Source organism: Falco naumanni, unplaced genomic scaffold, assembly GCF_017639655.2.
Source record: "Falco naumanni isolate bFalNau1 unplaced genomic scaffold, bFalNau1.pat scaffold_242_arrow_pat_ctg1, whole genome shotgun sequence".
Classification (NCBI taxonomy): domain Eukaryota; kingdom Metazoa; phylum Chordata; class Aves; order Falconiformes; family Falconidae; genus Falco; species Falco naumanni.
In genome coordinates, this window is record NW_024427406.1 from 21,565 (window position 1) to 43,128 (window position 21,564).

Consider the following 21,564-nt stretch of genomic DNA (forward strand, 5'->3'; position numbering starts at 1 on the left):
CGCCTCGCCTCGCCTCGCCTCGCCTCGCCTCGCCTCGCCTCGCCTCGCCTCGCCTCGCCTCGCCTCGCCTCGCCTCGCCTCGCCTCGCCTCGCCTCGCCTCGCCTCGCCTCGCCTCGCCTCGCCTCGCCTCGCCTCGCCTCGCCTCGCCTCGCCTCGCCTCGCCTCGCCTCGCCTCGCCTCGCCTCGCCTCGCCTCGCCTCGCCTCGCCTCGCCTCGCCTCGCCTCGCCTCGCCTCGCCTCGCCTCGCCTCGCCTCGCCTCGCCTCGCCTCGCCTCGCCTCGCCTCGCCTCGCCTCGCCTCGCCTCGCCTCGCCTCGCCTCGCCTCGCCTCGCCTCGCTTGCCTCGCCTCGCCTCGCCTCGCCTCGCCTCGCCTCGCCTCGCCTCGCCTCGCCTCGCCTCGCCTCGCCTCGCCTCGCCTCGCCTCGCCTCGCCTCGCCTCGCCTCGCCTCGCCTCGCCTCGCCTCGCCTCGCCTCGCCTCGCCTCGCCTCGCCTCGCCTCGCCTCGCCTCGCCTCGCCTCGCCTCGCCTCGCCTCGCCTCGCCTCGCCTCGCCTCGCCTCGCCTCGCCTCGCCTCGCCTCGCCTCGCCTCGCCTCGCCTCGCCTCGCCTCGCCTCGCCTCGCCTCGCCTCGCCTCGCCTCGCCTCGCCTCGCCTCGCCTCGCCTCGCCTCGCCTCGCCTCGCCTCGCCTCGCCTCGCCTCGCCTCGCCTCGCCTCGCCTCGCCTCGCCTCGCCTCGCCTCGCCTCGCCTCGCCTCGCCTCGCCTCGCCTCGCCTCGCCTCGCCTCGCCTCGCCTCGCCTCGCCTCGCCTCGCCTCGCCTCGCCTCGCCTCGCCTCGCCTCGCCTCGCCTCGCCTCGCCTCGCCTCGCCTCGCCTCGCCTCGCCTCGCCTCGCCTCGCCTCGCCTCGCCTCGCCTCGCCTCGCCTCGCCTCGCCTCGCCTCGCCTCGCCTCGCCTCGCCTCGCCTCGCCTCGCCTCGCCTCGCCTCGCCTCGCCTCGCCTCGCCTCGCCTCGCCTCGCCTCGCCTCGCCTCGCCTCGCCTCGCCTCGCCTCGCCTCGCCTCGCCTCGCCTCGCCTCGCCTCGCCTCGCCTCGCCTCGCCTCGCCTCGCCTCGCCTCGCCTCGCCTCGCCTCGCCTCGCCTCGCCTCGCCTCGCCTCGCCTCGCCTCGCCTCGCCTCGCCTCGCCTCGCCTCGCCTCGCCTCGCCTCGCCTCGCCTCGCCTCGCCTCGCCTCGCCTCGCCTCGCCTCGCCTCGCCTCGCCTCGCCTCGCCTCGCCTCGCCTCGCCTCGCCTCGCCTCGCCTCGCCTCGCCTCGCCTCGCCTCGCCTCGCCTCGCCTCGCCTCGCCTCGCCTCGCCTCGCCTCGCCTCGCCTCGCCTCGCCTCGCCTCGCCTCGCCTCGCCTCGCCTCGCCTCGCCTCGCCTCGCCTCGCCTCGCCTCGCCTCGCCTCGCCTCGCCTCGCCTCGCCTCGCCTCGCCTCGCCTCGCCTCGCCTCGCCTCGCCTCGCCTCGCCTCGCCTCGCCTCGCCTCGCCTCGCCTCGCCTCGCCTCGCCTCGCCTCGCCTCGCCTCGCCTCGCCTCGCCTCGCCTCGCCTCGCCTCGCCTCGCCTCGCCTCGCCTCGCCTCGCCTCGCCTCGCCTCGCCTCGCCTCGCCTCGCCTCGCCTCGCCTCGCCTCGCCTCGCCTCGCCTCGCCTCGCCTCGCCTCGCCTCGCCTCGCCTCGCCTCGCCTCGCCTCGCCTCGCCTCGCCTCGCCTCGCCTCGCCTCGCCTCGCCTCGCCTCGCCTCGCCTCGCCTCGCCTCGCCTCGCCTCGCCTCGCCTCGCCTCGCCTCGCCTCGCCTCGCCTCGCCTCGCCTCGCCTCGCCTCGCCTCGCCTCGCCTCGCCTCGCCTCGCCTCGCCTCGCCTCGCCTCGCCTCGCCTCGCCTCGCCTCGCCTCGCCTCGCCTCGCCTCGCCTCGCCTCGCCTCGCCTCGCCTCGCCTCGCCTCGCCTCGCCTCGCCTCGCCTCGCCTCGCCTCGCCTCGCCTCGCCTCGCCTCGCCTCGCCTCGCCTCGCCTCGCCTCGCCTCGCCTCGCCTCGCCTCGCCTCGCCTCGCCTCGCCTCGCCTCGCCTCGCCTCGCCTCGCCTCGCCTCGCCTCGCCTCGCCTCGCCTCGCCTCGCCTCGCCTCGCCTCGCCTCGCCTCGCCTCGCCTCGCCTCGCCTCGCCTCGCCTCGCCTCGCCTCGCCTCGCCTCGCCTCGCCTCGCCTCGCCTCGCCTCGCCTCGCCTCGCCTCGCCTCGCCTCGCCTCGCCTCGCCTCGCCTCGCCTCGCCTCGCCTCGCCTCGCCTCGCCTCGCCTCGCCTCGCCTCGCCTCGCCTCGCCTCGCCTCGCCTCGCCTCGCCTCGCCTCGCCTCGCCTCGCCTCGCCTCGCCTCGCCTCGCCTCGCCTCGCCTCGCCTCGCCTCGCCTCGCCTCGCCTCGCCTCGCCTCGCCTCGCCTCGCCTCGCCTCGCCTCGCCTCGCCTCGCCTCGCCTCGCCTCGCCTCGCCTCGCCTCGCCTCGCCTCGCCTCGCCTCGCCTCGCCTCGCCTCGCCTCGCCTCGCCTCGCCTCGCCTCGCCTCGCCTCGCCTCGCCTCGCCTCGCCTCGCCTCGCCTCGCCTCGCCTCGCCTCGCCTCGCCTCGCCTCGCCTCGCCTCGCCTCGCCTCGCCTCGCCTCGCCTCGCCTCGCCTCGCCTCGCCTCGCCTCGCCTCGCCTCGCCTCGCCTCGCCTCGCCTCGCCTCGCCTCGCCTCGCCTCGCCTCGCCTCGCCTCGCTCGCCTCGCCTCGCCTCGCCTCGCCTCGCCTCGCCTCGCCTCGCCTCGCCTCGCCTCGCCTCGCCTCGCCTCGCCTCGCCTCGCCTCGCCTCGCCTCGCCTCGCCTCGCCTCGCCTCGCCTCGCCTCGCCTCGCCTCGCCTCGCCTCGCCTCGCCTCGCCTCGCCTCGCCTCGCCTCGCCTCGCCTCGCCTCGCCTCGCCTCGCCTCGCCTCGCCTCGCCTCGCCTCGCCTCGCCTCGCCTCGCCTCGCCTCGCCTCGCCTCGCCTCGCCTCGCCTCGCCTCGCCTCGCCTCGCCTCGCCTCGCCTCGCCTCGCCTCGCCTCGCCTCGCCTCGCCTCGCCTCGCCTCGCCTCGCCTCGCCTCGCCTCGCCTCGCCTCGCCTCGCCTCGCCTCGCCTCGCCTCGCCTCGCCTCGCCTCGCCTCGCCTCGCCTCGCCTCGCCTCGCCTCGCCTCGCCTCGCCTCGCCTCGCCTCGCCTCGCCTCGCCTCGCCTCGCCTCGCCTCGCCTCGCCTCGCCTCGCCTCGCCTCGCCTCGCCTCGCCTCGCCTCGCCTCGCCTCGCCTCGCCTCGCCTCGCCTCGCCTCGCCTCGCCTCGCCTCGCCTCGCCTCGCCTCGCCTCGCCTCGCCTCGCCTCGCCTCGCCTCGCCTCGCCTCGCTCGCCTCGCCTCGCCTCGCCTCGCCTCGCCTCGCCTCGCCTCGCCTCGCCTCGCCTCGCCTCGCCTCGCCTCGCCTCGCCTCGCCTCGCCTCGCCTCGCCTCGCCTCGCCTCGCCTCGCCTCGCCTCGCTCGCCTCGCCTCGCCTCGCCTCGCCTCGCCTCGCCTCGCCTCGCCTCGCCTCGCCTCGCCTCGCCTCGCCTCGCCTCGCCTCGCCTCGCCTCGCCTCGCCTCGCCTCGCCTCGCCTCGCCTCGCCTCGCCTCGCCTCGCCTCGCCTCGCCTCGCCTCGCTCGCCTCGCCTCGCCTCGCCTCGCCTCGCCTCGCCTCGCCTCGCCTCGCCTCGCCTCGCCTCGCCTCGCCTCGCCTCGCCTCGCCTCGCCTCGCCTCGCCTCGCCTCGCCTCGCCTCGCCTCGCCTCGCCTCGCCTCGCCTCGCCTCGCCTCGCCTCGCCTCGCCTCGCCTCGCCTCGCCTCGCCTCGCCTCGCCTCGCCTCGCCTCGCCTCGCCTCGCCTCGCCTCGCCTCGCCTCGCCTCGCCTCGCCTCGCCTCGCCTCGCCTCGCCTCGCCTCGCCTCGCCTCGCCTCGCCTCGCCTCGCCTCGCCTCGCCTCGCCTCGCCTCGCCTCGCCTCGCCTCGCCTCGCTCGCCTCGCCTCGCCTCGCCTCGCCTCGCCTCGCCTCGCCTCGCCTCGCCTCGCCTCGCCTCGCCTCGCCTCGCCTCGCCTCGCCTCGCCTCGCCTCGCCTCGCCTCGCCTCGCCTCGCCTCGCCTCGCTCGCCTCGCCTCGCCTCGCCTCGCCTCGCCTCGCCTCGCCTCGCCTCGCCTCGCTCGCCTCGCCTCGCCTCGCCTCGCCTCGCCTCGCCTCGCCTCGCCTCGCCTCGCCTCGCCTCGCCTCGCCTCGCCTCGCCTCGCCTCGCCTCGCCTCGCCTCGCCTCGCCTCGCCTCGCCTCGCCTCGCCTCGCCTCGCCTCGCCTCGCCTCGCCTCGCCTCGCCTCGCCTCGCCTCGCCTCGCCTCGCCTCGCCTCGCCTCGCCTCGCCTCGCCTCGCCTCGCCTCGCCTCGCCTCGCCTCGCCTCGCCTCGCCTCGCCTCGCCTCGCCTCGCCTCGCCTCGCCTCGCCTCGCCTCGCCTCGCCTCGCCTCGCCTCGCCTCGCCTCGCCTCGCCTCGCCTCGCCTCGCCTCGCCTCGCCTCGCCTCGCCTCGCCTCGCCTCGCCTCGCCTCGCCTCGCCTCGCCTCGCCTCGCCTCGCCTCGCCTCGCCTCGCCTCGCCTCGCCTCGCCTCGCCTCGCCTCGCCTCGCCTCGCCTCGCCTCGCCTCGCCTCGCCTCGCCTCGCCTCGCCTCGCCTCGCCTCGCCTCGCCTCGCCTCGCCTCGCCTCGCCTCGCCTCGCCTCGCCTCGCCTCGCCTCGCCTCGCCTCGCCTCGCCTCGCCTCGCCTCGCCTCGCCTCGCCTCGCCTCGCCTCGCCTCGCCTCGCCTCGCCTCGCCTCGCCTCGCCTCGCCTCGCCTCGCCTCGCCTCGCCTCGCCTCGCCTCGCCTCGCCTCGCCTCGCCTCGCCTCGCCTCGCCTCGCCTCGCCTCGCCTCGCCTCGCCTCGCCTCGCCTCGCCTCGCCTCGCCTCGCCTCGCCTCGCCTCGCCTCGCCTCGCCTCGCCTCGCCTCGCCTCGCCTCGCCTCGCCTCGCCTCGCCTCGCCTCGCCTCGCCTCGCCTCGCCTCGCCTCGCCTCGCCTCGCCTCGCCTCGCCTCGCCTCGCCTCGCCTCGCCTCGCCTCGCCTCGCCTCGCCTCGCCTCGCCTCGCCTCGCCTCGCCTCGCCTCGCCTCGCCTCGCCTCGCCTCGCCTCGCCTCGCCTCGCCTCGCCTCGCCTCGCCTCGCCTCGCCTCGCCTCGCCTCGCCTCGCCTCGCCTCGCCTCGCCTCGCCTCGCCTCGCCTCGCCTCGCCTCGCCTCGCCTCGCCTCGCCTCGCCTCGCCTCGCCTCGCCTCGCCTCGCCTCGCCTCGCCTCGCCTCGCCTCGCCTCGCCTCGCCTCGCCTCGCCCTCGCCTCGCCTCGCCTCGCCTCGCCTCGCCTCGCCTCGCCTCGCCTCGCCTCGCCTCGCCTCGCCTCGCCTCGCCTCGCCTCGCCTCGCCTCGCCTCGCCTCGCCTCGCCTCGCCTCGCCTCGCCTCGCCTCGCCTCGCCTCGCCTCGCCTCGCCTCGCCTCGCCTCGCCTCGCCTCGCCTCGCCTCGCCTCGCCTCGCCTCGCCTCGCCTCGCCTCGCCTCGCCTCGCCTCGCCTCGCCTCGCCTCGCCTCGCCTCGCCTCGCCTCGCCTCGCCTCGCCTCGCCTCGCCTCGCCTCGCCTCGCCTCGCCTCGCCTCGCCTCGCCTCGCCTCGCCTCGCCTCGCCTCGCCTCGCCTCGCCTCGCCTCGCCTCGCCTCGCCTCGCCTCGCCTCGCCTCGCCTCGCCTCGCCTCGCCTCGCCTCGCCTCGCCTCGCCTCGCCTCGCCTCGCCTCGCCTCGCCTCGCCTCGCCTCGCCTCGCCTCGCCTCGCCTCGCCTCGCCTCGCCTCGCCTCGCCTCGCCTCGCCTCGCCTCGCCTCGCCTCGCCTCGCCTCGCCTCGCCTCGCCTCGCCTCGCCTCGCCTCGCCTCGCCTCGCCTCGCCTCGCCTCGCCTCGCCTCGCCTCGCCTCGCCTCGCCTCGCCTCGCCTCGCCTCGCCTCGCCTCGCCTCGCCTCGCCTCGCCTCGCCTCGCCTCGCCTCGCCTCGCCTCGCCTCGCCTCGCCTCGCCTCGCCTCGCCTCGCCTCGCCTCGCCTCGCCTCGCCTCGCCTCGCCTCGCCTCGCCTCGCCTCGCCTCGCCTCGCCTCGCCTCGCCTCGCCTCGCCTCGCCTCGCCTCGCCTCGCCTCGCCTCGCCTCGCCTCGCCTCGCCTCGCCTCGCCTCGCCTCGCCTCGCCTCGCCTCGCCTCGCCTCGCCTCGCCTCGCCTCGCCTCGCCTCGCCTCGCCTCGCCTCGCCTCGCCTCGCCTCGCCTCGCCTCGCCTCGCCTCGCCTCGCCTCGCCTCGCCTCGCCTCGCCTCGCCTCGCCTCGCCTCGCCTCGCCTCGCCTCGCCTCGCCTCGCCTCGCCTCGCCTCGCCTCGCCTCGCCTCGCCTCGCCTCGCCTCGCCTCGCCTCGCCTCGCCTCGCCTCGCCTCGCCTCGCCTCGCCTCGCCTCGCCTCGCCTCGCCTCGCCTCGCCTCGCCTCGCCTCGCCTCGCCTCGCCTCGCCTCGCCTCGCCTCGCCTCGCCTCGCCTCGCCTCGCCTCGCCTCGCCTCGCCTCGCCTCGCCTCGCCTCGCCTCGCCTCGCCTCGCCTCGCCTCGCCTCGCCTCGCCTCGCCTCGCCTCGCCTCGCCTCGCCTCGCCTCGCCTCGCCTCGCCTCGCCTCGCCTCGCCTCGCCTCGCCTCGCCTCGCCTCGCCTCGCCTCGCCTCGCCTCGCCTCGCCTCGCCTCGCCTCGCCTCGCCTCGCCTCGCCTCGCCTCGCCTCGCCTCGCCTCGCCTCGCCTCGCCTCGCCTCGCCTCGCCTCGCCTCGCCTCGCCTCGCCTCGCCTCGCCTCGCCTCGCCTCGCCTCGCCTCGCCTCGCCTCGCCTCGCCTCGCCTCGCCTCGCCTCGCCTCGCCTCGCCTCGCCTCGCCTCGCCTCGCCTCGCCTCGCCTCGCCTCGCCTCGCCTCGCCTCGCCTCGCCTCGCCTCGCCTCGCCTCGCCTCGCCTCGCCTCGCCTCGCCTCGCCTCGCCTCGCCTCGCCTCGCCTCGCCTCGCCTCGCCTCGCCTCGCCTCGCCTCGCCTCGCCTCGCCTCGCCTCGCCTCGCCTCGCCTCGCCTCGCCTCGCCTCGCCTCGCCTCGCCTCGCCTCGCCTCGCCTCGCCTCGCCTCGCCTCGCCTCGCCTCGCCTCGCCTCGCCTCGCCTCGCCTCGCCTCGCCTCGCCTCGCCTCGCCTCGCCTCGCCTCGCCTCGCCTCGCCTCGCCTCGCCTCGCCTCGCCTCGCCTCGCCTCGCCTCGCCTCGCCTCGCCTCGCCTCGCCTCGCCTCGCCTCGCCTCGCCTCGCCTCGCCTCGCCTCGCCTCGCCTCGCCTCGCCTCGCCTCGCCTCGCCTCGCCTCGCCTCGCCTCGCCTCGCCTCGCCTCGCCTCGCCTCGCCTCGCCTCGCCTCGCCTCGCCTCGCCTCGCCTCGCCTCGCCTCGCCTCGCCTCGCCTCGCCTCGCCTCGCCTCGCCTCGCCTCGCCTCGCCTCGCCTCGCCTCGCCTCGCCTCGCCTCGCCTCGCCTCGCCTCGCCTCGCCTCGCCTCGCCTCGCCTCGCCTCGCCTCGCCTCGCCTCGCCTCGCCTCGCCTCGCCTCGCCTCGCCTCGCCTCGCCTCGCCTCGCCTCGCCTCGCCTCGCCTCGCCTCGCCTCGCCTCGCCTCGCCTCGCCTCGCCTCGCCTCGCCTCGCCTCGCCTCGCCTCGCCTCGCCTCGCCTCGCCTCGCCTCGCCTCGCCTCGCCTCGCCTCGCCTCGCCTCGCCTCGCCTCGCCTCGCCTCGCCTCGCCTCGCCTCGCCTCGCCTCGCCTCGCCTCGCCTCGCCTCGCCTCGCCTCGCCTCGCCTCGCCTCGCCTCGCCTCGCCTCGCCTCGCCTCGCCTCGCCTCGCCTCGCCTCGCCTCGCCTCGCCTCGCCTCGCCTCGCCTCGCCTCGCCTCGCCTCGCCTCGCCTCGCCTCGCCTCGCCTCGCCTCGCCTCGCCTCGCCTCGCCTCGCCTCGCCTCGCCTCGCCTCGCCTCGCCTCGCCTCGCCTCGCCTCGCCTCGCCTCGCCTCGCCTCGCCTCGCCTCGCCTCGCCTCGCCTCGCCTCGCCTCGCCTCGCCTCGCCTCGCCTCGCCTCGCCTCGCCTCGCCTCGCCTCGCCTCGCCTCGCCTCGCCTCGCCTCGCCTCGCCTCGCCTCGCCTCGCCTCGCCTCGCCTCGCCTCGCCTCGCCTCGCCTCGCCTCGCCTCGCCTCGCCTCGCCTCGCCTCGCCTCGCCTCGCCTCGCCTCGCCTCGCCTCGCCTCGCCTCGCCTCGCCTCGCCTCGCCTCGCCTCGCCTCGCCTCGCCTCGCCTCGCCTCGCCTCGCCTCGCCTCGCCTCGCCTCGCCTCGCCTCGCCTCGCCTCGCCTCGCCTCGCCTCGCCTCGCCTCGCCTCGCCTCGCCTCGCCTCGCCTCGCCTCGCCTCGCCTCGCCTCGCCTCGCCTCGCCTCGCCTCGCCTCGCCTCGCCTCGCCTCGCCTCGCCTCGCCTCGCCTCGCCTCGCCTCGCCTCGCCTCGCCTCGCCTCGCCTCGCCTCGCCTCGCCTCGCCTCGCCTCGCCTCGCCTCGCCTCGCCTCGCCTCGCCTCGCCTCGCCTCGCCTCGCCTCGCCTCGCCTCGCCTCGCCTCGCCTCGCCTCGCCTCGCCTCGCCTCGCCTCGCCTCGCCTCGCCTCGCCTCGCCTCGCCTCGCCTCGCCTCGCCTCGCCTCGCCTCGCCTCGCCTCGCCTCGCCTCGCCTCGCCTCGCCTCGCCTCGCCTCGCCTCGCCTCGCCTCGCCTCGCCTCGCCTCGCCTCGCCTCGCCTCGCCTCGCCTCGCCTCGCCTCGCCTCGCCTCGCCTCGCCTCGCCTCGCCTCGCCTCGCCTCGCCTCGCCTCGCCTCGCCTCGCCTCGCCTCGCCTCGCCTCGCCTCGCCTCGCCTCGCCTCGCCTCGCCTCGCCTCGCCTCGCCTCGCCTCGCCTCGCCTCGCCTCGCCTCGCCTCGCCTCGCCTCGCCTCGCCTCGCCTCGCCTCGCCTCGCCTCGCCTCGCCTCGCCTCGCCTCGCCTCGCCTCGCCTCGCCTCGCCTCGCCTCGCCTCGCCTCGCCTCGCCTCGCCTCGCCTCGCCTCGCCTCGCCTCGCCTCGCCTCGCCTCGCCTCGCCTCGCCTCGCCTCGCCTCGCCTCGCCTCGCCTCGCCTCGCCTCGCCTCGCCTCGCCTCGCCTCGCCTCGCCTCGCCTCGCCTCGCCTCGCCTCGCCTCGCCTCGCCTCGCCTCGCCTCGCCTCGCCTCGCCTCGCCTCGCCTCGCCTCGCCTCGCCTCGCCTCGCCTCGCCTCGCCTCGCCTCGCCTCGCCTCGCCTCGCCTCGCCTCGCCTCGCCTCGCCTCGCCTCGCCTCGCCTCGCCTCGCCTCGCCTCGCCTCGCCTCGCCTCGCCTCGCCTCGCCTCGCCTCGCCTCGCCTCGCCTCGCCTCGCCTCGCCTCGCCTCGCCTCGCCTCGCCTCGCCTCGCCTCGCCTCGCCTCGCCTCGCCTCGCCTCGCCTCGCCTCGCCTCGCCTCGCCTCGCCTCGCCTCGCCTCGCCTCGCCTCGCCTCGCCTCGCCTCGCCTCGCCTCGCCTCGCCTCGCCTCGCCTCGCCTCGCCTCGCCTCGCCTCGCCTCGCCTCGCCTCGCCTCGCCTCGCCTCGCCTCGCCTCGCCTCGCCTCGCCTCGCCTCGCCTCGCCTCGCCTCGCCTCGCCTCGCCTCGCCTCGCCTCGCCTCGCCTCGCCTCGCCTCGCCTCGCCTCGCCTCGCCTCGCCTCGCCTCGCCTCGCCTCGCCTCGCCTCGCCTCGCCTCGCCTCGCCTCGCCTCGCCTCGCCTCGCCTCGCCTCGCCTCGCCTCGCCTCGCCTCGCCTCGCCTCGCCTCGCCTCGCCTCGCCTCGCCTCGCCTCGCCTCGCCTCGCCTCGCCTCGCCTCGCCTCGCCTCGCCTCGCCTCGCCTCGCCTCGCCTCGCCTCGCCTCGCCTCGCCTCGCCTCGCCTCGCCTCGCCTCGCCTCGCCTCGCCTCGCCTCGCCTCGCCTCGCCTCGCCTCGCCTCGCCTCGCCTCGCCTCGCCTCGCCTCGCCTCGCCTCGCCTCGCCTCGCCTCGCCTCGCCTCGCCTCGCCTCGCCTCGCCTCGCCTCGCCTCGCCTCGCCTCGCCTCGCCTCGCCTCGCCTCGCCTCGCCTCGCCTCGCCTCGCCTCGCCTCGCCTCGCCTCGCCTCGCCTCGCCTCGCCTCGCCTCGCCTCGCCTCGCCTCGCCTCGCCTCGCCTCGCCTCGCCTCGCCTCGCCTCGCCTCGCCTCGCCTCGCCTCGCCTCGCCTCGCCTCGCCTCGCCTCGCCTCGCCTCGCCTCGCCTCGCCTCGCCTCGCCTCGCCTCGCCTCGCCTCGCCTCGCCTCGCCTCGCCTCGCCTCGCCTCGCCTCGCCTCGCCTCGCCTCGCCTCGCCTCGCCTCGCCTCGCCTCGCCTCGCCTCGCCTCGCCTCGCCTCGCCTCGCCTCGCCTCGCCTCGCCTCGCCTCGCCTCGCCTCGCCTCGCCTCGCCTCGCCTCGCCTCGCCTCGCCTCGCCTCGCCTCGCCTCGCCTCGCCTCGCCTCGCCTCGCCTCGCCTCGCCTCGCCTCGCCTCGCCTCGCCTCGCCTCGCCTCGCCTCGCCTCGCCTCGCCTCGCCTCGCCTCGCCTCGCCTCGCCTCGCCTCGCCTCGCCTCGCCTCGCCTCGCCTCGCCTCGCCTCGCCTCGCCTCGCCTCGCCTCGCCTCGCCTCGCCTCGCCTCGCCTCGCCTCGCCTCGCCTCGCCTCGCCTCGCCTCGCCTCGCCTCGCCTCGCCTCGCCTCGCCTCGCCTCGCCTCGCCTCGCCTCGCCTCGCCTCGCCTCGCCTCGCCTCGCCTCGCCTCGCCTCGCCTCGCCTCGCCTCGCCTCGCCTCGCCTCGCCTCGCCTCGCCTCGCCTCGCCTCGCCTCGCCTCGCCTCGCCTCGCCTCGCCTCGCCTCGCCTCGCCTCGCCTCGCCTCGCCTCGCCTCGCCTCGCCTCGCCTCGCCTCGCCTCGCCTCGCCTCGCCTCGCCTCGCCTCGCCTCGCCTCGCCTCGCCTCGCCTCGCCTCGCCTCGCCTCGCCTCGCCTCGCCTCGCCTCGCCTCGCCTCGCCTCGCCTCGCCTCGCCTCGCCTCGCCTCGCCTCGCCTCGCCTCGCCTCGCCTCGCCTCGCCTCGCCTCGCCTCGCCTCGCCTCGCCTCGCCTCGCCTCGCCTCGCCTCGCCTCGCCTCGCCTCGCCTCGCCTCGCCTCGCCTCGCCTCGCCTCGCCTCGCCTCGCCTCGCCTCGCCTCGCCTCGCCTCGCCTCGCCTCGCCTCGCCTCGCCTCGCCTCGCCTCGCCTCGCCTCGCCTCGCCTCGCCTCGCCTCGCCTCGCCTCGCCTCGCCTCGCCTCGCCTCGCCTCGCCTCGCCTCGCCTCGCCTCGCCTCGCCTCGCCTCGCCTCGCCTCGCCTCGCCTCGCCTCGCCTCGCCTCGCCTCGCCTCGCCTCGCCTCGCCTCGCCTCGCCTCGCCTCGCCTCGCCTCGCCTCGCCTCGCCTCGCCTCGCCTCGCCTCGCCTCGCCTCGCCTCGCCTCGCCTCGCCTCGCCTCGCCTCGCCTCGCCTCGCCTCGCCTCGCCTCGCCTCGCCTCGCCTCGCCTCGCCTCGCCTCGCCTCGCCTCGCCTCGCCTCGCCTCGCCTCGCCTCGCCTCGCCTCGCCTCGCCTCGCCTCGCCTCGCCTCGCCTCGCCTCGCCTCGCCTCGCCTCGCCTCGCCTCGCCTCGCCTCGCCTCGCCTCGCCTCGCCTCGCCTCGCCTCGCCTCGCCTCGCCTCGCCTCGCCTCGCCTCGCCTCGCCTCGCCTCGCCTCGCCTCGCCTCGCCTCGCCTCGCCTCGCCTCGCCTCGCCTCGCCTCGCCTCGCCTCGCCTCGCCTCGCCTCGCCTCGCCTCGCCTCGCCTCGCCTCGCCTCGCCTCGCCTCGCCTCGCCTCGCCTCGCCTCGCCTCGCCTCGCCTCGCCTCGCCTCGCCTCGCCTCGCCTCGCCTCGCCTCGCCTCGCCTCGCCTCGCCTCGCCTCGCCTCGCCTCGCCTCGCCTCGCCTCGCCTCGCCTCGCCTCGCCTCGCCTCGCCTCGCCTCGCCTCGCCTCGCCTCGCCTCGCCTCGCCTCGCCTCGCCTCGCCTCGCCTCGCCTCGCCTCGCCTCGCCTCGCCTCGCCTCGCCTCGCCTCGCCTCGCCTCGCCTCGCCTCGCCTCGCCTCGCCTCGCCTCGCCTCGCCTCGCCTCGCCTCGCCTCGCCTCGCCTCGCCTCGCCTCGCCTCGCCTCGCCTCGCCTCGCCTCGCCTCGCCTCGCCTCGCCTCGCCTCGCCTCGCCTCGCCTCGCCTCGCCTCGCCTCGCCTCGCCTCGCCTCGCCTCGCCTCGCCTCGCCTCGCCTCGCCTCGCCTCGCCTCGCCTCGCCTCGCCTCGCCTCGCCTCGCCTCGCCTCGCCTCGCCTCGCCTCGCCTCGCCTCGCCTCGCCTCGCCTCGCCTCGCCTCGCCTCGCCTCGCCTCGCCTCGCCTCGCCTCGCCTCGCCTCGCCTCGCTCGCCTCGCCTCGCCTCGCCTCGCCTCGCCTCGCCTCGCCTCGCCTCGCCTCGCCTCGCCTCGCCTCGCCTCGCCTCGCCTCGCCTCGCCTCGCCTCGCCTCGCCTCGCCTCGCCTCGCCTCGCCTCGCCTCGCCTCGCCTCGCCTCGCCTCGCCTCGCCTCGCCTCGCCTCGCCTCGCCTCGCCTCGCCTCGCCTCGCCTCGCCTCGCCTCGCCTCGCCTCGCCTCGCCTCGCCTCGCCTCGCCTCGCCTCGCCTCGCCTCGCCTCGCCTCGCCTCGCCTCGCCTCGCCTCGCCTCGCCTCGCCTCGCCTCGCCTCGCCTCGCCTCGCCTCGCCTCGCCTCGCCTCGCCTCGCCTCGCCTCGCCTCGCCTCGCCTCGCCTCGCCTCGCCTCGCCTCGCCTCGCCTCGCCTCGCCTCGCCTCGCCTCGCCTCGCCTCGCCTCGCCTCGCCTCGCCTCGCCTCGCCTCGCCTCGCCTCGCCTCGCCTCGCCTCGCCTCGCCTCGCCTCGCCTCGCCTCGCCTCGCCTCGCCTCGCCTCGCCTCGCCTCGCCTCGCCTCGCCTCGCCTCGCCTCGCCTCGCCTCGCCTCGCCTCGCCTCGCCTCGCCTCGCCTCGCCTCGCCTCGCCTCGCCTCGCCTCGCCTCGCCTCGCCTCGCCTCGCCTCGCCTCGCCTCGCCTCGCCTCGCCTCGCCTCGCCTCGCCTCGCCTCGCCTCGCCTCGCCTCGCCTCGCCTCGCCTCGCCTCGCCTCGCCTCGCCTCGCCTCGCCTCGCCTCGCCTCGCCTCGCCTCGCCTCGCCTCGCCTCGCCTCGCCTCGCCTCGCCTCGCCTCGCCTCGCCTCGCCTCGCCTCGCCTCGCCTCGCCTCGCCTCGCCTCGCCTCGCCTCGCCTCGCCTCGCCTCGCCTCGCCTCGCCTCGCCTCGCCTCGCCTCGCCTCGCCTCGCCTCGCCTCGCCTCGCCTCGCCTCGCCTCGCCTCGCCTCGCCTCGCCTCGCCTCGCCTCGCCTCGCCTCGCCTCGCCTCGCCTCGCCTCGCCTCGCCTCGCCTCGCCTCGCCTCGCCTCGCCTCGCCTCGCCTCGCCTCGCCTCGCCTCGCCTCGCCTCGCCTCGCCTCGCCTCGCCTCGCCTCGCCTCGCCTCGCCTCGCCTCGCCTCGCCTCGCCTCGCCTCGCCTCGCCTCGCCTCGCCTCGCCTCGCCTCGCCTCGCCTCGCCTCGCCTCGCCTCGCCTCGCCTCGCCTCGCCTCGCCTCGCCTCGCCTCGCCTCGCCTCGCCTCGCCTCGCCTCGCCTCGCCTCGCCTCGCCTCGCCTCGCCTCGCCTCGCCTCGCCTCGCCTCGCCTCGCCTCGCCTCGCCTCGCCTCGCCTCGCCTCGCCTCGCCTCGCCTCGCCTCGCCTCGCCTCGCCTCGCCTCGCCTCGCCTCGCCTCGCCTCGCCTCGCCTCGCCTCGCCTCGCCTCGCCTCGCCTCGCCTCGCCTCGCCTCGCCTCGCCTCGCCTCGCCTCGCCTCGCCTCGCCTCGCCTCGCCTCGCCTCGCCTCGCCTCGCCTCGCCTCGCCTCGCCTCGCCTCGCCTCGCCTCGCCTCGCCTCGCCTCGCCTCGCCTCGCCTCGCCTCGCCTCGCCTCGCCTCGCCTCGCCTCGCCTCGCCTCGCCTCGCCTCGCCTCGCCTCGCCTCGCCTCGCCTCGCCTCGCCTCGCCTCGCCTCGCCTCGCCTCGCCTCGCCTCGCCTCGCCTCGCCTCGCCTCGCCTCGCCTCGCCTCGCCTCGCCTCGCCTCGCCTCGCCTCGCCTCGCCTCGCCTCGCCTCGCCTCGCCTCGCCTCGCCTCGCCTCGCCTCGCCTCGCCTCGCCTCGCCTCGCCTCGCCTCGCCTCGCCTCGCCTCGCCTCGCCTCGCCTCGCCTCGCCTCGCCTCGCCTCGCCTCGCCTCGCCTCGCCTCGCCTCGCCTCGCCTCGCCTCGCCTCGCCTCGCCTCGCCTCGCCTCGCCTCGCCTCGCCTCGCCTCGCCTCGCCTCGCCTCGCCTCGCCTCGCCTCGCCTCGCCTCGCCTCGCCTCGCCTCGCCTCGCCTCGCCTCGCCTCGCCTCGCCTCGCCTCGCCTCGCCTCGCCTCGCCTCGCCTCGCCTCGCCTCGCCTCGCCTCGCCTCGCCTCGCCTCGCCTCGCCTCGCCTCGCCTCGCCTCGCCTCGCCTCGCCTCGCCTCGCCTCGCCTCGCCTCGCCTCGCCTCGCCTCGCCTCGCCTCGCCTCGCCTCGCCTCGCCTCGCCTCGCCTCGCCTCGCCTCGCCTCGCCTCGCCTCGCCTCGCCTCGCCTCGCCTCGCCTCGCCTCGCCTCGCCTCGCCTCGCCTCGCCTCGCCTCGCCTCGCCTCGCCTCGCCTCGCCTCGCCTCGCCTCGCCTCGCCTCGCCTCGCCTCGCCTCGCCTCGCCTCGCCTCGCCTCGCCTCGCCTCGCCTCGCCTCGCCTCGCCTCGCCTCGCCTCGCCTCGCCTCGCCTCGCCTCGCCTCGCCTCGCCTCGCCTCGCCTCGCCTCGCCTCGCCTCGCCTCGCCTCGCCTCGCCTCGCCTCGCCTCGCCTCGCCTCGCCTCGCCTCGCCTCGCCTCGCCTCGCCTCGCCTCGCCTCGCCTCGCCTCGCCTCGCCTCGCCTCGCCTCGCCTCGCCTCGCCTCGCCTCGCCTCGCCTCGCCTCGCCTCGCCTCGCCTCGCCTCGCCTCGCCTCGCCTCGCCTCGCCTCGCCTCGCCTCGCCTCGCCTCGCCTCGCCTCGCCTCGCCTCGCCTCGCCTCGCCTCGCCTCGCCTCGCCTCGCCTCGCCTCGCCTCGCCTCGCCTCGCCTCGCCTCGCCTCGCCTCGCCTCGCCTCGCCTCGCCTCGCCTCGCCTCGCCTCGCCTCGCCTCGCCTCGCCTCGCCTCGCCTCGCCTCGCCTCGCCTCGCCTCGCCTCGCCTCGCCTCGCCTCGCCTCGCCTCGCCTCGCCTCGCCTCGCCTCGCCTCGCCTCGCCTCGCCTCGCCTCGCCTCGCCTCGCCTCGCCTCGCCTCGCCTCGCCTCGCCTCGCCTCGCCTCGCCTCGCCTCGCCTCGCCTCGCCTCGCCTCGCCTCGCCTCGCCTCGCCTCGCCTCGCCTCGCCTCGCCTCGCCTCGCCTCGCCTCGCCTCGCCTCGCCTCGCCTCGCCTCGCCTCGCCTCGCCTCGCCTCGCCTCGCCTCGCCTCGCCTCGCCTCGCCTCGCCTCGCCTCGCCTCGCCTCGCCTCGCCTCGCCTCGCCTCGCCTCGCCTCGCCTCGCCTCGCCTCGCCTCGCCTCGCCTCGCCTCGCCTCGCCTCGCCTCGCCTCGCCTCGCCTCGCCTCGCCTCGCCTCGCCTCGCCTCGCCTCGCCTCGCCTCGCCTCGCCTCGCCTCGCCTCGCCTCGCCTCGCCTCGCTCGCCTCGCCTCGCCTCGCCTCGCCTCGCCTCGCCTCGCCTCGCCTCGCCTCGCCTCGCCTCGCCTCGCCTCGCCTCGCCTCGCCTCGCCTCGCCTCGCCTCGCCTCGCCTCGCCTCGCCTCGCCTCGCCTCGCCTCGCCTCGCCTCGCCTCGCCTCGCCTCGCCTCGCCTCGCCTCGCCTCGCCTCGCCTCGCCTCGCCTCGCCTCGCCTCGCCTCGCCTCGCCTCGCCTCGCCTCGCCTCGCCTCGCCTCGCCTCGCCTCGCCTCGCCTCGCCTCGCCTCGCCTCGCCTCGCCTCGCCTCGCCTCGCCTCGCCTCGCCTCGCCTCGGCCTCGCCTCGCCTCGCCTCGCCTCGCCTCGCCTCGCCTCGCCTCGCCTCGCCTCGCCTCGCCTCGCCTCGCCTCGCCTCGCCTCGCCTCGCCTCGCCTCGCCTCGCCTCGCCTCGCCTCGCCTCGCCTCGCCTCGCCTCGCCTCGCCTCGCCTCGCCTCGCCTCGCCTCGCCTCGCCTCGCCTCGCCTCGCCTCGCCTCGCCTCGCCTCGCCTCGCCTCGCCTCGCCTCGCCTCGCCTCGCCTCGCCTCGCCTCGCCTCGCCTCGCCTCGCCTCGCCTCGCCTCGCCTCGCCTCGCCTCGCCTCGCCTCGCCTCGCCTCGCCTCGCCTCGCCCCGCCTCGCCTCGCCTCGCCTCGCCTCGCCTCGCCTCGCCTCGCCTCGCCTCGCCTCGCCTCGCCTCGCCTCGCCTCGCCTCGCCTCGCCTCGCCTCGCCTCGCCTCGCCTCGCCTCGCCTCGCCTCGCCTCGCCTCGCCTCGGCCTCGCCTCGCCTCGCCTCGCCTCGCCTCGCCTCGCCTCGCCTCGCCTCGCCTCGCCTCGCCTCGCCTCGCCTCGCCTCGCCTCGCCTCGCCTCGCCTCGCCCCGCCTCGCCTCGCCTCGCCTCGCCTCGCCTCGCCTCGCCTCGCCGCGCCTCGCCTCGCCTCGCCTCGCCTCGCCTCGCCTCGCCTCGCCTCGCCTCGCCTCGCCTCGCCTCGCCTCGCCTCGCCTCGCCTCGCCTCGCCTCGCTCGCCTCGCCTCGCCTCGCCTCGCCTCGCCTCGCCTCGCCTCGCCTCGCCTCGCCTCGCCTCGCCTCGCCTCGCCTCGCCTCGCCTCGCCTCGCCTCGCCTCGCCTCGCCTCGCCTCGCCTCGCCTCGCCTCGCCTCGCCTCGCCTCGCCTCGCCTCGCCTCGCCTCGCCTCGCCTCGCCTCGCCTCGCCTCGCCTCGCCTCGCCTCGCCTCGCCTCGCCTCGCCTCGCCTCGCCGTCGCCTCGCCTCGCCTCGCCTCGCCTCGCTCGCCTCGCCTCGCCTCGCCGTCGCCTCGCCTCGCCTCGCCTCGCCTCGCCTCGCCTCGCCTCGCCTCGGCCTCGCCTCGCCTCGCCTCGCCTCGCCTCGCCTCGCCTCGCCTCGCCTCGCCTCGCCTCGCCTCGCCTCGCCTCGCCTCGCCTCGCCTCGCCTCGCCTCGCCTCGCCTCGCCTCGCCTCGCCTCGCCTCGCCTCGCCTCGCCTCGCCTCAGCCTCGCCTCGCCTCGCCTCGCCTCGCCTCGCCTCGCCTCGCCTCGCCTCGCCTCGCCTCGCCTCCGCCTCGCCTCGCCTCGCCTCGCCTCGCCTCGCCTCGCCTCGCCTCGCCTCGCCTCGCCTTCGCCTCGCCTTCGCCTCGCTCGCCTCGCTCGCCTCGCCTCGCCTCGCCTCGCCGTCGCCTCGCCTCGCCTCGCCTCGCCTACGCCTCGCCTCGCCTCGCTCGCCTCGCCTCGCCTCGCCTCGCCTCGCCTCGCCTCCCTCGCCTCGCCTCGCCTCGCCTCGCCTCGCCTCGCCTCTCCTCGCCTCGCCTCGCCTCGCCTCGCCTCGCCTCTGCTCGCCTCGCCTCGCCTCGCCTCGCCTCGCCTCGCCTCGCCTCGCCTCGCCTGCGCCTCGCCTCGCCTCGCCTCGCCTCGCCTCGCCTCGCCTCGCCTCGCCTCGCCTCGCCTCGCCTCGCCTCGCCTCGCCTCGCCTCGCCTCGCCTCGCCTCGCCTCGCCTCGCCTCGCCTCGCCTCGCCTCGCCTCGCCTCGCCTCGCCTCGCCTCGCCTCGCCTCGCCTCGCCTCGCCTCGCCTCGCCTCGCCTCGCCTCGCCTCGCCTCGCCTCGCCTCGCCTCGCCTCGCCTCGCCTCGCCTCGCCTCGCCTCGCCTCGCCTCGCCTCGCCTCGCCTCGCCTCGCCTCGCCTCGCCTCGCCTCGCCTCGCCTCGCCTCGCCTCGCCTCGCCTCGCCTCGCCTCGCCTCGCCTCGCCTCGCCTCGCCTCGCCTCGCCTCGCCTCGCCTCGCCTCGCCTCGCCTCGCCTCGCCTCGCCTCGCCTCGCCTCGCCTCGCCTCGCCTCGCCTCGCCTCGCCTCGCCTCGCCTCGCCTCGCCTCGCCTCGCCTCGCCTCGCCTCGCCTCGCCTCGCCTCGCCTCGCCTCGCCTCGCCTCGCCTCGCCTCGCCTCGCCTCGCCTCGCCTCGCCTCGCCTCGCCTCGCCTCGCCTCGCCTCGCCTCGCCTCGCCTCGCCTCGCCTCGCCTCGCCTCGCCTCGCCTCGCCTCGCCTCGCCTCGCCTCGCCTCGCCTCGCCTCGCCTCGCCTCGCCTCGCCTCGCCTCGCCTCGCCTCGCCTCGCCTCGCCTCGCCTCGCCTCGCCTCGCCTCGCCTCGCCTCGCCTCGCCTCGCCTCGCCTCGCCTCGCCTCGCCTCGCCTCGCCTCGCCTCGCCTCGCCTCGCCTCGCCTCGCCTCGCCTCGCCTCGCCTCGCCTCGCCTCGCCTCGCCTCGCCTCGCCTCGCCTCGCCTCGCCTCGCCTCGCCTCGCCTCGCCTCGCCTCGCCTCGCCTCGCCTCGCCTCGCCTCGCCTCGCCTCGCCTCGCCTCGCCTCGCCTCGCCTCGCCTCGCCTCGCCTCGCCTCGCCTCGCCTCGCCTCGCCTCGCCTCGCCTCGCCTCGCCTCGCCTCGCCTCGCCTCGCCTCGCCTCGCCTCGCCTCGCCTCGCCTCGCCTCGCCTCGCCTCGCCTCGCCTCGCCTCGCCTCGCCTCGCCTCGCCTCGCCTCGCCTCGCCTCGCCTCGCCTCGCCTCGCCTCGCCTCGCCTCGCCTCGCCTCGCCTCGCCTCGCCTCGCCTCGCCTCGCCTCGCCTCGCCTCGCCTCGCCTCGCCTCGCCTCGCCTCGCCTCGCCTCGCCTCGCCTCGCCTCGCCTCGCCTCGCCTCGCCTCGCCTCGCCTCGCCTCGCCTCGCCTCGCCTCGCCTCGCCTCGCCTCGCCTCGCCTCGCCTCGCCTCGCCTCGCCTCGCCTCGCCTCGCCTCGCCTCGCCTCGCCTCGCCTCGCCTCGCCTCGCCTCGCCTCGCCTCGCCTCGCCTCGCCTCGCCTCGCCTCGCCTCGCCTCGCCTCGCCTCGCCTCGCCTCGCCTCGCCTCGCCTCGCCTCGCCTCGCCTCGCCTCGCCTCGCCTCGCCTCGCCTCGCCTCGCCTCGCCTCGCCTCGCCTCGCCTCGCCTCGCCTCGCCTCGCCTCGCCTCGCCTCGCCTCGCCTCGCCTCGCCTCGCCTCGCCTCGCCTCGCCTCGCCTCGCCTCGCCTCGCCTCGCCTCGCCTCGCCTCGCCTCGCCTCGCCTCGCCTCGCCTCGCCTCGCCTCGCCTCGCCTCGCCTCGCCTCGCCTCGCCTCGCCTCGCCTCGCCTCGCCTCGCCTCGCCTCGCCTCGCCTCGCCTCGCCTCGCCTCGCCTCGCCTCGCCTCGCCTCGCCTCGCCTCGCCTCGCCTCGCCTCGCCTCGCCTCGCCTCGCCTCGCCTCGCCTCGCCTCGCCTCGCCTCGCCTCGCCTCGCCTCGCCTCGCCTCGCCTCGCCTCGCCTCGCCTCGCCTCGCCTCGCCTCGCCTCGCCTCGCCTCGCCTCGCCTCGCCTCGCCTCGCCTCGCCTCGCCTCGCCTCGCCTCGCCTCGCCTCGCCTCGCCTCGCCTCGCCTCGCCTCGCCTCGCCTCGCCTCGCCTCGCCTCGCCTCGCCTCGCCTCGCCTCGCCTCGCCTCGCCTCGCCTCGCCTCGCCTCGCCTCGCCTCGCCTCGCCTCGCCTCGCCTCGCCTCGCCTCGCCTCGCCTCGCCTCGCCTCGCCTCGCCTCGCCTCGCCTCGCCTCGCCTCGCCTCGCCTCGCCTCGCCTCGCCTCGCCTCGCCTCGCCTCGCCTCGCCTCGCCTCGCCTCGCCTCGCCTCGCCTCGCCTCGCCTCGCCTCGCCTCGCCTCGCCTCGCCTCGCCTCGCCTCGCCTCGCCTCGCCTCGCCTCGCCTCGCCTCGCCTCGCCTCGCCTCGCCTCGCCTCGCCTCGCCTCGCCTCGCCTCGCCTCGCCTCGCCTCGCCTCGCCTCGCCTCGCCTCGCCTCGCCTCGCCTCGCCTCGCCTCGCCTCGCCTCGCCTCGCCTCGCCTCGCCTCGCCTCGCCTCGCCTCGCCTCGCCTCGCCTCGCCTCGCCTCGCCTCGCCTCGCCTCGCCTCGCCTCGCCTCGCCTCGCCTCGCCTCGCCTCGCCTCGCCTCGCCTCGCCTCGCCTCGCCTCGCCTCGCCTCGCCTCGCCTCGCCTCGCCTCGCCTCGCCTCGCCTCGCCTCGCCTCGCCTCGCCTCGCCTCGCCTCGCCTCGCCTCGCCTCGCCTCGCCTCGCCTCGCCTCGCCTCGCCTCGCCTCGCCTCGCCTCGCCTCGCCTCGCCTCGCCTCGCCTCGCCTCGCCTCGCCTCGCCTCGCCTCGCCTCGCCTCGCCTCGCCTCGCCTCGCCTCGCCTCGCCTCGCCTCGCCTCGCCTCGCCTCGCCTCGCCTCGCCTCGCCTCGCCTCGCCTCGCCTCGCCTCGCCTCGCCTCGCCTCGCCTCGCCTCGCCTCGCCTCGCCTCGCCTCGCCTCGCCTCGCCTCGCCTCGCCTCGCCTCGCCTCGCCTCGCCTCGCCTCGCCTCGCCTCGCCTCGCCTCGCCTCGCCTCGCCTCGCCTCGCCTCGCCTCGCCTCGCCTCGCCTCGCCTCGCCTCGCCTCGCCTCGCCTCGCCTCGCCTCGCCTCGCCTCGCCTCGCCTCGCCTCGCCTCGCCTCGCCTCGCCTCGCCTCGCCTCGCCTCGCCTCGCCTCGCCTCGCCTCGCCTCGCCTCGCCTCGCCTCGCCTCGCCTCGCCTCGCCTCGCCTCGCCTCGCCTCGCCTCGCCTCGCCTCGCCTCGCCTCGCCTCGCCTCGCCTCGCCTCGCCTCGCCTCGCCTCGCCTCGCCTCGCCTCGCCTCGCCTCGCCTCGCCTCGCCTCGCCTCGCCTCGCCTCGCCTCGCCTCGCCTCGCCTCGCCTCGCCTCGCCTCGCCTCGCCTCGCCTCGCCTCGCCTCGCCTCGCCTCGCCTCGCCTCGCCTCGCCTCGCCTCGCCTCGCCTCGCCTCGCCTCGCCTCGCCTCGCCTCGCCTCGCCTCGCCTCGCCTCGCCTCGCCTCGCCTCGCCTCGCCTCGCCTCGCCTCG